Genomic DNA, 14,456 nt, shown 5'->3' on the forward strand with positions numbered 1-14,456 from the left:
CATTCTGCCTGTGTAATCCATGCAGGTGAACGCCCATCAGAAGAAAGGGAGCTGGCATGCCATCGGCAAGCAAGTGTGGACCATGGGGGGTCCACAGCCGACGGAGCACCCCTTGCAGAAAGTGGTGGGAGGACCTGAATCGCCTGGCCAGGAAGACTGCGGAGGTAGATATGAGGGTGTCCTCCCAATGAGGGGGGGGTACCCTTCAGACCCTGACCCCCCTAATGGCCCACATTTTGGTGGTTGCCTACCCTGAGGTGAAGGGGCATTTGAGGGCAGCACAGCAGGCACAAGGTTGTGAGTACTGACTGAATCCTGGCACTTGTCTGAGCTTATTATGGATAATGTGCCTCCCTGCCGTCAAAGTGACATTGTTGTAATAATATCCTGTGTATCATCTATTGGAAATGCGTATCATGTACCCCAGCTGAGTATGGATAGTAGATGTGTTGGCATGCTTCACTGGAGGGGATGTACATCTCCCATTACTAAACCTCCCCATGTCTGGAATGTGGAGATGGTCAAATGACAGCCACATGTGTGCGACCACCCTGCCTATGCAATGGATGTGAGTATTGGTATGACGCTAAACATTGAGTATGACCAGCTCCATTCATCTGCATTTGTGGCTCTGGGTGTCAGTCCACTCCCATCTGTATAGCATACCTGTAAATGCTACTGTGTGACTCTAGTTTTATCACAGAGACTGAATACATAAATGTTAGTCCTGGCATCCTTAGGGCGGTCACCCTCAACTTTGTGCCTGCCTCCCTCCTCTTTTTCACACTGTTTTTGCTAGTTTTGGACTCTGCACACTTTACCACTGCTAACTAGTGCTAAAGTGCATATGCTCTCTCCCTTAAAACATGGTGACATTGGCTCGTACCCAATTGGCTCATTTAATTTATATATAATTCCCTGGTAAAAGTGCACTACATGTGCCCAGGGTCTGCAGCACTGATTGTGCCACCCGCCATTGCAAGGTCTGCCTGTGCAGTTTCACTACCAATTCGACTTGGCATTTAAAAGTACTTGCCAAGCCTTAACCCCCCCCCCCCCCTTTTTCTACATATAAGTCACCCCTGAGATAAGCCCTAGATAACCCATAGGGGAGGGTGCTATGTAGAGAAAAAGAAGGACGTGTACATGGGTAGTGTGTATGTCCTTGTAGTGTAAAATTCCTAAATTCATTTTACACTGCTGTGAGGCGTGCTCCTTTCTTAGGCTAACATTAGGGATACCCTCATATACTGTTTGAGTGGTAGATTCTGATCTGAAAGGAGTAACAAGGCCATATTTAGTATGGCCAGAATGATAATACAAAATCCAGCTGACTGGTAAATTCAGATTTAATATTACTATTTTAGAAGTGCCACTTTTAGAAAGTGAGCATTTCTCTGCACTTAAATTCTTCTGTGCCTTACAATCCACGGCTGGCTAGGTTAGTTGGCAGCTCCCTTGTGCATTTTACTCAGACAATCCCAACACAGGATGCTCTGTCACACCTGCACACATCTGCATACTGAATGGGTCTTCCTGGGTTGGGAGGTGATGTGCACTTCTGAGCCACTCTTTGAAGTCTCCCCCCACTTCAAAGGCACATTTGGGTATTTAACCAGGGCCTCTGACCCTACCAACTCAGACACTTCTTGTCAAGATACCTACTGGGAAAGGAACTCTGAACCAGAACCTGCAACAAGCTAAGAGAACCTGTCTGGCTGCCTGGCTTCCCAAAGGACTCACCTGACTGCTTTGCTGAAAAGGATTGCTGCCTTGTTGTTGCCCTGCTGCCTTGCTGCCATCTGGCTCTGCTGAGAAGTGCTCTCCAATGGCTTAGTTTGAGCTTGTCTCCTGCTTCCTGAAGTCTCAGGGCCAGAAAGTCTTTGGGGCATATTTATACTCCGTTTGCGCCGAATTTGCGTCGTTTTTTTCGACGCAAATTCGACGCAAAACTAACTCCATATTTATACTTTGGCGTTAGACGCGTCTAGCGCCAAAGTTTATGGAGTTAGCGTCATTTTTTGGAGTGAACACCTTCCTTGCGTTAATGAGATGCAAGGTAGGCGTTCCCGTCTTAAAAAATGACTCCCAGGCATGTGCGTGGTATTTATACTCCCGGGCAAAAATGACGCCTGGGAGTGGGCGGGGCAAAAAACCCCGCATTTGCGCCTCTTTTTAACGCCTGGGTCAGGGCAGGCGTTAAGGGACCTGTGGGCTCAGAATGAGCCCAGAGGCGCCCTCCCCTGCCCCCAGGGACACCCCCTGCCACCCTTGCTCACCCCAGGAGGACACCCAAGGATGGAGGGACCCATCCCAGGGAAGAAAAGGTAAGTTGTGGTAAGTATTTTTATTTTATTTTTTTTGTGGCATAGGGGGGCCTGATTTGTGCCCCCCTACATGCCACTATGCCCAATGACCATGCCCAGGGGACCGAAGTCCCCTGGGCATGGCCATTGGGCAAGGGGGCATGACTCCTGTCTTTGCTAAGACAGGAGTCATGTTAATGGCGTCTGGGCGCCCAAAAAAAATGGCGCAAATCGGGTTAAGACGATTTTTTTGCCTCAGCCTGACTTGCCCCATTTTTGGACGCCCAAACGCCATTTTTCCCTACGCAGGCGCTGCCTGGTGTACGTGGTTTTTTTTCACGCACACCAGGCAGCGCCGGTCGTCTAACGCCGGCTAACGCCATTCAATAAATACGGCGCCCGCATGGCGCTTCAGAATGGCGTTAGCCGGCGCTAATTTTTTTGGCGCAAAACTGCGTTACCGCAGTTTTGCGTCAAAAAGTATAAATATGGCCCTTTATCTCTGCAAAGAACTTCTTGTGTGGCAAAAATCGATGCACAGCTAGCCGGAATTGACGCACAGCCTGCCCTGCAGTGAGAAAATCACTGCACACCGAACCAGAACGATGCAGCCCGGCTCCCCGAGTGGAGATGGATACAGCACCAGCATTGCGACTGAAACTACGAATCACGGCCCACTGGATCGACGCATCACTGACCCTGAACGACGCAGTCTGATTTCCTCCAAGAAGAATTGATGCAGCACCTGCTGTGCGACAGAAATTTCCCTGATCGACGCAGCTCATGTGACTTAGTCCTGCATGGCCAGGATTCCTCCGCATTGTCCCCGGGGTGTCCAAATACCTCATAACCTGAAGAGGATCCAAGCCTGCGTGCCGGAAATTGATGCAAAGCCCTTGCTGCATGGAAAAACATTAACACATTGTCTGTCTGCGCCTGGAGAAACCAACGCACACCTCCCTGTTTTCCACTCATCTCCTCTTCTGCGGTCCTGTGCAGATAATTTAGACGCAAACCAGGTACTTTGTGCTTGCAAGAGACACATTGCTTTTTAAGATCTAAACACTGTATTGATCATTTCAAAAGTGATATTTCAACTTGTGTTTATCAAATCTTGATCATGTTGACCTTACTTTAACAAGATAAATATTCTATATTTTTCTAAACCTGTGTGATGGATTTTGTGGTTTTTATACTGTGTTATTGCATTATTACTGCACAAATACTTTACACATTGCTTTCTAAGTTAAACCTGACTGCTCAGTGCCAAGCTACCAGAGGGTGGGCACAGGATAATTTGGATTGTGTGTGACTTACCCTGACTAGATTAAGGCTCCTTGCTTGGACAGGGGGTAACCTGACTGCCAACCAAATACCCCATTTCTAACATTGGTGATCAGTGGTGAGGATAGGACTTGTATTTGTGCAGTGACATACAATAGCTACATGTACACTACCTACCCACAGTTGAAGGGCAACTTGATTTTTTATCTTTTTCTGCAATTTCGTTTCTGTCTGACATTTTAACTTAATCCTCCTTCAACATGTCTCTGGCTGGGTCCCAAGCAGGAGCTGAAGATTTTTAACCAGCCAAGCTGAAGACATAGGTGGTCATTCTGACCCTGGCGGTCTTTGACCGCCAGGGCGGAGGACCGCGGGAGCACCGCCGACAGGCCGGCGGTGCTCCAATGGGGATTCCGACCGCGGCGGTAAAGCCGCGGTCGGACCGGCACCACTGGCGGGGTCCCGCCAGTGTACCGCCGCCCCATTGAATCCTCCGCGGCGGCGCAGCTTGCTGCACCGCCGCGGGGATTCCGACCCCCCCTACCGCCATCCAGATCCCGGCGGTCCGGATGGCGGTAGGGGGGGTCGCGGGGCCCCTGGGGGCCCCTGCAGTGCCCATGCCACTGGCATGGGCATTGCAGGGGCCCCCGTAAGAGGGCCCCTACATGTATTTCACTGTCTGCTGCGCAGACAGTGAAATACGCGACGGGTGCAACTGCACCCGTCGCACAGCTTCCACTCCGCCGGCTCGATTCCGAGCCGGCTTCATCGTGGAAGCCTCTTTCCCGCTGGGCTGGCGGGCGGTCTGAAGGCGACCGCCCGCCAGCCCAGCGGGAAAGTCAGAATTACCGCCGCGGTCTTTCGACCGCGGAACGGTAATCTGACGGCGGGACTTTGGCGGGCGGCCTCCGCCGCCCGCCAAGGTCAGAATGAGGGCCATACACTGTTAACCAGCTGAAGGGGTTCCGCAAGGGGATGGGAGTACCTACACGGGGTCCCTCCAGAAAGGAGGAATACCAAAAGGCACTGAGGACCTGGGCAGAAGCCCATTCAGAAGAGCATGTTGAGGATGAGGAGCCAGAGGATGGCCCCTCAGAGGATTTTTTTGCCAGCAGTGGGGATTGTTACCCCTGGAATTGTACCCCTTGCTAAACCAGGAAGCAGTGTCTCTAACCATGGCAAGGTTAAAAACAGAAGCTCAACAGGTGGAGAGCAGGGCAGAGAGAGAAGCCAAACCGGCTAAAGCTGAGGCTGAAAGGGCATGGGCTGAAAAGGAACTTTTGTTGGCTCATGAACTGAGTCTAAAAGAGCTGGATAGCAAGGCGAGGCAGTCTGAGTCCAGCAGTGATGGTGGCAGCATACATGCAGTGGCTGCTGGGGAAAGGAAGGTTCGCATACGCAAGAATGTGGTTCCAAGTTATGTGGTGGGAGATTACATTTATAAGTGGTTGGCTGCTATGAAGTTGCACTAGGGGCTCATGGGGTTTCTGAAGAGCGATGGGGGCAGCCTTGTGGTGGTATGGGCCAGTAGTGGAGAGAGACACACTCCTTGCATTGGATCCGAGGGATCAAAACACAAACACACTCATGAAAAGTGCTTTACTTGCCAAGTTTGGTTTGATATCTGAGAAATACCGTCAGATGTTCAGGAACAGCACCAAACTCTCCACACAGAACTGGGTAGACTTTTTTGCTTTCTCCAGTAAGGCACTGAACGGATGGGTGTGGGACTGTAAAGTAGCTGACTATTTGGGGTTATATTATTTGGTCCTGAAAGAGCATATGTTCTGTGCTTGCTTTACAGAGTTATGCCAGCACCTAGTTGACAGTAAGCTGACTGATCCTAGAAAGCTTGCTGAGGAGGAGAACTTCTGGGTTAGCCCCAGAGTATCCAAGAAGGTACCTGGTGGGACACTCACAAAGGTGGTCAGGGTTCCCACCAGAAGAAAGAGGGGGGAGAAAATCTTAAAAATAAGGAGTTCTCAAAAGGCCCCCAAAACAATTCCCAGGGGTGGTGGTAACCAGTCCCCACCTGAATCTGACAAGAAGCCAGGGTACTTTGACAAGAAGAAAGGGAAGTTTATGCCCAAATGCTTAGAGTGCTTCAGCCCTGGACACTCTAACGATGACTCCTAGTGTCCCAAGAGGGCACAGCCCCCCACTGGAGGGCAGACACCTGGGTTGGCTAGTGTAGCACTTGGGGGGAGGAAGTCCCAGTTAGCTTTGGGAAGCAGATAGAGGTGTCCCTAGTATCCCTGTGAGATGAGGAAATGGTGCCAAATGCCCACATGCCTGCCAATACTTCCAAGTATAGGCAGTGGGTCACCATTAATGGGCAAAGGATGGAGGCTCTGCGTGACATAGGAGCCTGTATGACTACTGCCAGAGCAAGTCATCCCTAATACATTTAACCAGGTCATAGTCGCTGACAATCGTGAGAGCCACCTACTGGTAGCTCTGGTTCCCTTTAAGGGGGGGGGTCTCTGGTACTCTAAAAGTAGCTGTGAGTCCTGCCATGCCTGTAGATTGTCTGTAAGGCAATGATCTTGAGCACACTACCTGGAAGGAGGTAGAGCTCAGATCCCACCTGGAGATGTTAGGTTTGCCTGAATGGGTCTGCGTGACCACATGGTCCATGGCTTCCCAGGAAGGGAGTCAAGGGCGTCTGGAGCCCGGAACAATGGCCCAGACAACGTCACAGAGGAAGGGCAAGGGGCATGGGAAACCAGCCTCAGATATTCCCACGGTGGATAATGGGGTTCCAGAAGAGGAGGCCCTTGAGCCAACTGGGGAGGATAGTGCCGCCCTGGGTAACTTGCCTGAGCTTGCTGGCTGGAAAGTGGAGGGTGGTCCAACTAGGGAGGAATTCTGCAAAGCGGAGAAGGAGTGCCCCACTCAAGAGGGTCTGAGGCAACAGGCCGCAGCCCAAGCAGTAGTTGAAGCCTCAGGTGATCACCACATATATTGGGAGAATAATGTCCTCTACAGTGAGCCTAAGGTACCGGCTGCTGAGTCAGCAAGTGTGCTGGTGGTCCCCCAGTGCTACCGGGCCTTTCTACTGGGCCTGGCTCACAACATCCCCCTGGCAGGACATTTTGGGCAAGACACGTCTTTGTCAGGTTTGTCACCCACTTTTATTGGCCTCGAATGCGGGTAGCCTCAGATAATTTCTGTAGGTCCTGCCCAATCTGCCAGGCTAGTGGGAAGACAGAGAAAAGGCTCAAGGCTCCCCTTATCCCACTCCCCGTCGTTGGCACCCCCTATGAAAGGGTGGGCGGGCATTGACGTCTTTGGTCCCTTGGACCCCAAAACCGCCCTAGGCAACAGGTTTATCCTGGTTTTGGTGAACCGTGCCAACCGCTATCCAGAGGCAATCCCTCTAAGGACAGTGACCGCACCGGTGGTGACCAAATCTCTTATCGGGATATTTACCTGTGTGGGGTTCCCAAAGGAGGTTGTGTCTGACAGAGGCACAAATGTCATGTCAGCGTACATGAAGTCCAAGTGGGATGAGTGGGGGGTAACCTGCCGGTTTACCACCCCTTACCATCCTCAAACTAATTGGCTTCTTTAAAGGTTGAACAAGACCATGAAAGACATGATCACTGGCCTGCCCGAGGCCATGAAGCATAAGTAGGCATCCTCTTGCCATGTTTTCTCTTTGCTTATAGAGAGGTGCCCCAGAAAGAGGTGGGGTTCATCCCCTTTGAACATCTCTATGGATACCCTTTCAGGGGACCACTAAGCATAGTCAAGGAGGGATGGGAGAAAGCTCCCAAGAAACCTCATCAGTATGTGGTCAGTTACATGCTGGCTCTCCGCAACCACATGCAGCATTTCTGGATACAGGCCAACAGCAACCTCGAGGTCAGTCAAGAGGTGACGAAGGAATAGTATGACCAGAAGGCCACCCTGGTAGAAGTTTCACCTGGAGACAAAGTATGGGTGATGGAGCCAGTAGAGCCTTGTGTTCTCCAGGACCACTGGACTGGCCCATTCAGAGTAAAGGAGTGAAAGGGGGAGGCCACTTACCTAGTGGACCTCAAGACCCCCAGAAACCCCTTAAGGGTTCTCCATCACAATTGACTGAACCCTCATTTTGAGAGGTCTGAGGTCAGCATGCTTCTCGTGACAGATGAGGGCATGGAAGAGGAGAGTGAGCCTCTCCCCGACCTCCTCTCTGTCAAGGAAGGTGATGGGTCAGTGGAGGGTATTAATCTCTGACTCCCTGACTCTAATCAATCAATCAGGAGTTTGTAAAACACTACTCACCCGTGAGAGTCTCAAGGCGCTGAGGTGGGGGCTGCTACTTCTAGAACAGCCAGGCCTTGAGAAGTCTCCTGAAGGTAAGGAGGTCTTTGGTCTGACGCAGGTGGGTGGGAAGAGTGTTACATGTCTTGGCAGCGAGGTGCGAGAATGATCTGCTGCCAGTTGTAGTTCTGCGGATGCATGGTATGGTTGTGAGGATGAGATCGGCGGAACGGAGATGCCACGTTGGGGTGTAGAAGGAGAGCCGTCTGTTGAGGTATTCTGGTCCGGTGTTGTGCAGTGCTTTGCAAGTGTGGGTGAGGAGTTTGAAGGTGATTCTCTTGTTGACTGGGAGTGAGTGCAGGTCTCTCAGATGGCCTGTGATGTGGCAGTGGTGGGGGATGTCCAGGATGAGGTGTGCGGAGGCGTTCTGGATGCGTTGCAGCCTCTTCTGGAGTTTGGCTGTGGTTCCTGCATAGGGGACATTGCTGTGGTCCAGTTTGCTGCTTATGAGGGCTTGGGTGACTGTTCTTTTGGTTTCGGTGGGTATCCATTTGTAGATATTTCGGAGCATGCGGAGGGTGTTGAAGCAGAAGGAGGAGATGGCGTTGACTTGCTGGGTCATGGATAATGAGGAGTCCAATATGAATCCTAGTTTGCGTGCTTGGTCGTGGGAGTCGTAGCAGGTCCGAGAGTGGCAGGCCACCCGGAGTCATCCCATGTGGAGGGGGTGGAGCTGAAGATGAGGACTTCCTTCTTGTCAGAGTTGAGTTTGAGGCAGCTGCTCTTCATCGATTCAGCGATGGCCTTCATTCCTTCGTGGAGGTTGGTCTTGGTGGAGTCCTTGGTGAGGAAGTAGATCATCTGGGTGTCAGCAGCATATGAGATGATGTTGAGGTTGTGGTATCGGAAGATGTTAGCGAGCGGGGACATGTAGACACTGAAGAGGGTCGGGCTGAGGGCTAGTTTGTTGGAGCAGTTCTCTTCCTTGTGCTCCCTCACACCTGGCATCACACACTTGTGTGTCCACAATATTGACAAAGGAGACATCCACCTGTAAAGAATACAATTTACAGGGTGTCAGATAAAGTGAGTTCCAGCATTAAGGAAGAAGTGACCAAAACGCTGGCACTTGGGGTGATAGAGAAGGCTAGTAGTCCCTGGTCCATCTCAGTGGTGTTGGTTCCCAACGCTGCTGCTACCAGTGCCAAGACAGAACTTAGGTTCTGCATGGACTACTGGGGTCACAACTCTGTCACAAAGACAGATGCTCACCCATTTGCTGCGCTGATCAGCTCGCAGACAAGCTAGTCGCTGCCAAGTTCCTTAGTACCTTTGAACTCACGTCAGGGTACTGGCAGATCGCCTTGACTAAAGGGACTCAAAAGAGATCTGCTTTTTCTACTCCTGAGGGCCATTACCAGTTAAGATTAATGCCCTTTGGACTGAAAAATGTCCCCGCTAACTTCCAACGGTTGGTTAACGAGGTCCTAGATTACAAGGATGCCTTCAGCGCAGCCTACCTAGATGACATTGCGTCTTTAGTTACAGCTGGGAGGAACACCTGCTCCACCTCAAGGAGGTGCTTCCGGCTCTGCAACAAGCAGGTCTGACCATCAAGGCCAGTAAGTATCAGATTGGGCAGGGTTCCATGGTGTACTTGGGACACCTAGTAGGTGGTGGCAATGTGCAACCCCTCCAGGCCAAGATTGAAACCATCAAGGCCTGGCAACCTCCTAGAACACAAAGAGAGGTGAGGCCCTTCTTAGGCCTCACCAGATATTACTGCAGATTTGTTAAGGGATATGGCACCATAATAGCCCCCTTAACAGAACTGACATCAAAGAAACAACTTAGGTTAGTGAATTGGACAGAGGCTTGTCAGAAAGCCTTTGACTCCCTGAACGAAGCCATTTGCACAGCCCCCATGCTCAAGGCACTTGACTACTCCAGAGAATTCATCGTGCAGACAGACGATTCAGAGCATGGCATAGGGGCAGTCCTAGCATAGCTGAATGAAGAGGACCTAGACGAACCAGCAGTCTTAATGTTAGGGTTTGTGCACAGCAAAGAGCATGTCCCCTCTCACTGCACTAGTGGGTTCTGTAATAGCTCCCTTTTAAACTTACTATTGAAAGCCTTTCTTGTTATCTCACCTTCTTCCCCCCCCCCCCAGGCTTCTGTGTATGTTGTTTAATGTGCTGTTTTGTTTACACATTGGGCCTTGCTTTTACCAAGGCTTCTTTAAAACACTCCTCTCTAGGCCATGTGTTAATTTAACTCATTTGCATAATAACTGAAACTCTGCACACCTTTCAAGAACATGTGCAGCATGTGAGGACCACACCCAGCTCTTCAAACCACACCCAGCTCTGCACACCTTTCAAGAACATGTGCAGCATGTGAGGACCACACCCAGCCCTGTCTATAAAAGGCAGCCCCCGAGCCTCACCCAGTGCTTGTGCTCGTCTACCTCCCGCTTACCTGAGGACAGATCCCTCGGCGCTGGCACTCCTGCTCTCTACAGACTTTCATTGGCTTCAATGGGCGCAGCTGCTCGCTCTTCCTTCTTCCGGTTTCCGGTTCCTCCTTGCCTTAGCCTCTCTCCTACAAGCAACCTGCAAAAGAGAAAAAAGACAAGGTTAGACTGATCAGTATCTCTTGCCAGCAACAAGTAAGTGCAAAACTTTTATTACCTGAAAGAACTTTGACTACAATTTCTGGATTCGTGTATAGACAATTTGAAACAAGATACCTTCCACGAACATTGTGATTCAAACTCTTTGTTACAAGAATACTTTGCGGAACTTTGTGAAGCAAACATTTTTTAATTTTTTATGGAACTTTTAAGAATCGAACCGTGGAAACCATTAACAGCAAGGCAAACAGTAAATCAAGGACTTGCACAAATTACATGCTGTATTTTGACGTAAAAGTACAGTATTTGTTTTATAAAAGATTCTGGAAATATGGGAAAAGTGAGTCTGCTATTGGGAATTTAGGCTTTAGTTATATTAAGATGAATGTTTGATATTGGTAATTCTGATAACGGTATTTGTTTAATGTTTTAGAAGCTTTAGAGTAATAGAAAGCACATCCCAGAGCAGTAACACATTCCAAACCTGGAAACTAGAGACCAGGATCCAAGAGGTACTTTTAGAAGAAAATTTCTAATAAATAAAGGGATAGTCAGGAACCCAGTTAGGAATAGGTTGTACTTATCTGTTCTTTGTTTATGTTTCATTAGGCACCAGTTTCTACAAAAGTCAGAGAGGGCCGCAGATTTGTGCAGCACTTCAACAGTGGAAACGCAAGAACGGTGTTGTCTCTTTATTTTATTTTATCCACTTCCCCCCTTCCCTTGAGCTTCTGTTCTTAGTGCACTGTTTTAAAAACTAGTGTGCTGGAACAAGCAGTTTCAGGGTGGGGTCGGATTGTCTTCAACCTCCATCAGAACTGAACAAGGACTCAGGTGAGCTGGGCTTTGACACTTAATTAGCAGAAGACTACTACCACGCGAACAGAAGTGGAGTGTGTTAGATGCGTCAGAAAATGGAGGAACGTGAAAGTATCTTTATAGAGAGTTTTATTGATTAAACATAGGGCAATATCAGTCTCTTATAAGGTTGTCTTTGATGGCCATTAGTTCTTTTCCTTCTTTCTGCCTTCTATCTTGGTCTTCACGCTTGTTCTCCTGTCCTTTCTTTTCCCAGGGTCAACTCAGGAGGAGCATGAAAGGAAAGAAGAGCACATGTAGTGGGTAAGTAGGTTCTTCCTTATTCTCTCCCTTTCCAGCCTCCCCCCCTTCTCCTTTCTTCTGTCATTTTCTGAGTAGGATCTTTCCTCGTCCTCGCTCTCTTTCCTTCTTTTCTGCTGCTAGTCTCTCCTTATGGTTTTTCTTCTTACTGTCACTCTGCCCTTCCTCTACTTCTCTCGTTTTCCTTTCTTCTTTTTCTCTTCTTTTTATTCTCTCTCGCTCTTCTCTCTCTCTCTCTGGTTAAAGGTGTTCTTTCTTCATCTGTTTTTACTGAGTTTTTTTATCTCTCACTCTTTTCTTCTGTTTATTGTTAAATCACAATAAATTATTTTTACAACTATCGTGTCTTGAGATGCATGTTAAAAAAAAAAAAAAAATCCTGGAACACTAGTTTCTTTGAGGACTCAATTATAGTTTGGGGAAAACAAATAAACGGAACATGTGACCAAAAGGTAAAATAATGGGCTTCCTGCCGCAATGGTCGGGTTCGGGGTTTTGAAATGTGAACAATAATAAAGAGAAAGGCAGTTGTAGGCTCAATGACAAAAAAAAGGCAATAATGTTTACTTGGCGCTTGCCATAATACAGCAGTGCTATTCCCCAGGACCCTTAATTCCCACAAAACAAAACTAAATACAAAACATTATAGAAACAACCCGTTCCCGACTCCCTACTGCCCCTCCCTTCCCGTACCTGGTGTGACCACGCTCTCAAGAGCATGGCCGGCTTCAAGGCGAGGCTTCCTCCTGGTTCCTGGTTCCCTGAGTCAGCAGCTGGCAGTGATCCTTCTCTTAGGTGTCGTTGTCAGGGCTCCTGGACGTGTCTTCCTCTGCCGGTTGTTGCCGCCTTTCTTGGCGGTGGGGGCCCTTAAAAATCCCCGCCGCTGCCTCTTCCTCCGTCCTGCCGGGAAAGGCCAGAAGTGATTCCGGGTCAGGAAGCCCATCACCAGAAGGCTCCCTGGGTGGACCCCCGGGGTACCGAGGCGTGTCTTCGACGGAAGATGCCCCCTCACAGAGTGTTATTGAGAGAGCACTTGCTGTGGTCTACGTTCTAAAGAAGCTGAGAACATACATGTTTGGGACTCACTTCTGGGTTCAGACAGACCACAGGCCCCTCAGATGGCTCATGCAGATGAGGGGCAAAAATCCTAAACTCTTGAGCTGGTCCAATTCCCTTCAGGGGATGGACTTTATGGTGGAGCATCGTCCGGGGATTGACCACGTTAACGCTGATGGTCTCTCCAGATACTTACCCCTTGGCAATGAGAGCTCCCAGAAGGTTGGAAAGCTCTCCCCATTTTCAGCAGGGGAGGGACACATGTTAGACTTGACAGCCTTAGGGTGGTCACCCTCAACTTTGTGCCTGTCTGCCTCCCTCCACTTTTTGACACTGTTTTTGCTGTTTTTTGGACTCTGCACACTTTACCACTGCTAACCAGTGCTAAAGTGCATATGCTCTCTCCCTTAAAACATTGTGACACTGGCTCTTACCCAATTGGCTTATTTAATTTACTTATACATCCCTGGTAAAAGCACACTACATGTGCCCAGGGCCTGTAGAATAAATGCTACTAATAGGCCTGCAGCACTATTTGTGCCATCCACAAAAGTAGCCTCATAACCATGTATCTAAACTGCCAATACAAGGCCTGTGTGTGCAGTTTACTGCCAATTCGACTTGGCATTTAAAAGTACTTGCCAAGCCTTAAACTCCCCTGTTTCTACATATGTCACCCCTAGGATAGGCCCTAGGTAACCCATAGGGGAGGGTGCTATGTAGGGAAAAGGCAGGACATGTACCTGGGTAGTTTATGTGTCCTGGTAGTGTAAAACACCTACATTTGTTTTACACTGCTCTGAGGCCTGCTCCTTTCATAGGCTAACACCAGGGCTGCCCTCATATACTGTTTGAGTGGTAGAGTCTGATCTGAAAGGAGTAACAAGGTCATATTTAGTATGACCAGAATGGTATTACAAAATCCTGCTGACTGGTGAAGTTGGATTTATTATTACTATTTTAGAAATGCCACTTTTATAAAAAAACAGTTGACAGCTCCCTTTGTTCATTTCACTTAGACAACCCTAAACACTGGATGCCCAGTCATACCTGCACACATCTGCATACTGAATGGGTCTCCTGCGCTGGGAGGGTGGAGGGCCTGACACTTAAATGTCAAAGGACAGTGGCCTGCCCTCACACAATGGACTGCCAAACCCGCTACTGGGAGCATGGCAGACAGAATGGAACTGGAAGGAGAGCTTGAGCACTTCTATACCACTCTTTGAAGTTTCCCCCCACTTCAAAGGCGCATTTGGGTATTTAAACAGGGCCTCTGACCCTACCAACTCAGACACTTCTTGACAAGATACCTACTGGGAAAGGAACTTTAAACCAGAACCTGCAACCTGCTAGGAGAAGCTGCCCGGCTGCCCAAATGACCCACCTGACTGTTTTGCTGAAAAGGACTGCTGGCTTGCTGTTTCCCTGCTGCCTTGCTGCCCTCTGGCTCTGCTGAGAAGTGCTCTCCAAGGGATTGTTTTTGAGCTTGTCTACTGTTTCCTGAAGTTTCAGGGCCAAAAAGACTTCATCTCTCAAATAACTCCTTGTGCAGGGAAAATCAACACACAGCCTGCCGGAATTGATGCACAGCCTGCCCTGCAGTGAGAAAATTACTGCATGCCGAACCGGAACGACACAGCCCAGATCTCCGAGTGGAGATCGACACAGCACCAGCGTTACAACTGGAATTTCGATGCACGGCCCACTGGAATGACGCAGCGCCGACCCGAAATGATGCAGCCTGACTTCCTTTGAGAAGAATTGACGCAGCGCCTGCTGTGCAACAGAAATTTCCCCGCATC

The sequence above is a fragment of the Pleurodeles waltl genome, chromosome 10 (assembly GCF_031143425.1).
Source record: "Pleurodeles waltl isolate 20211129_DDA chromosome 10, aPleWal1.hap1.20221129, whole genome shotgun sequence".
Classification (NCBI taxonomy): domain Eukaryota; kingdom Metazoa; phylum Chordata; class Amphibia; order Caudata; family Salamandridae; genus Pleurodeles; species Pleurodeles waltl.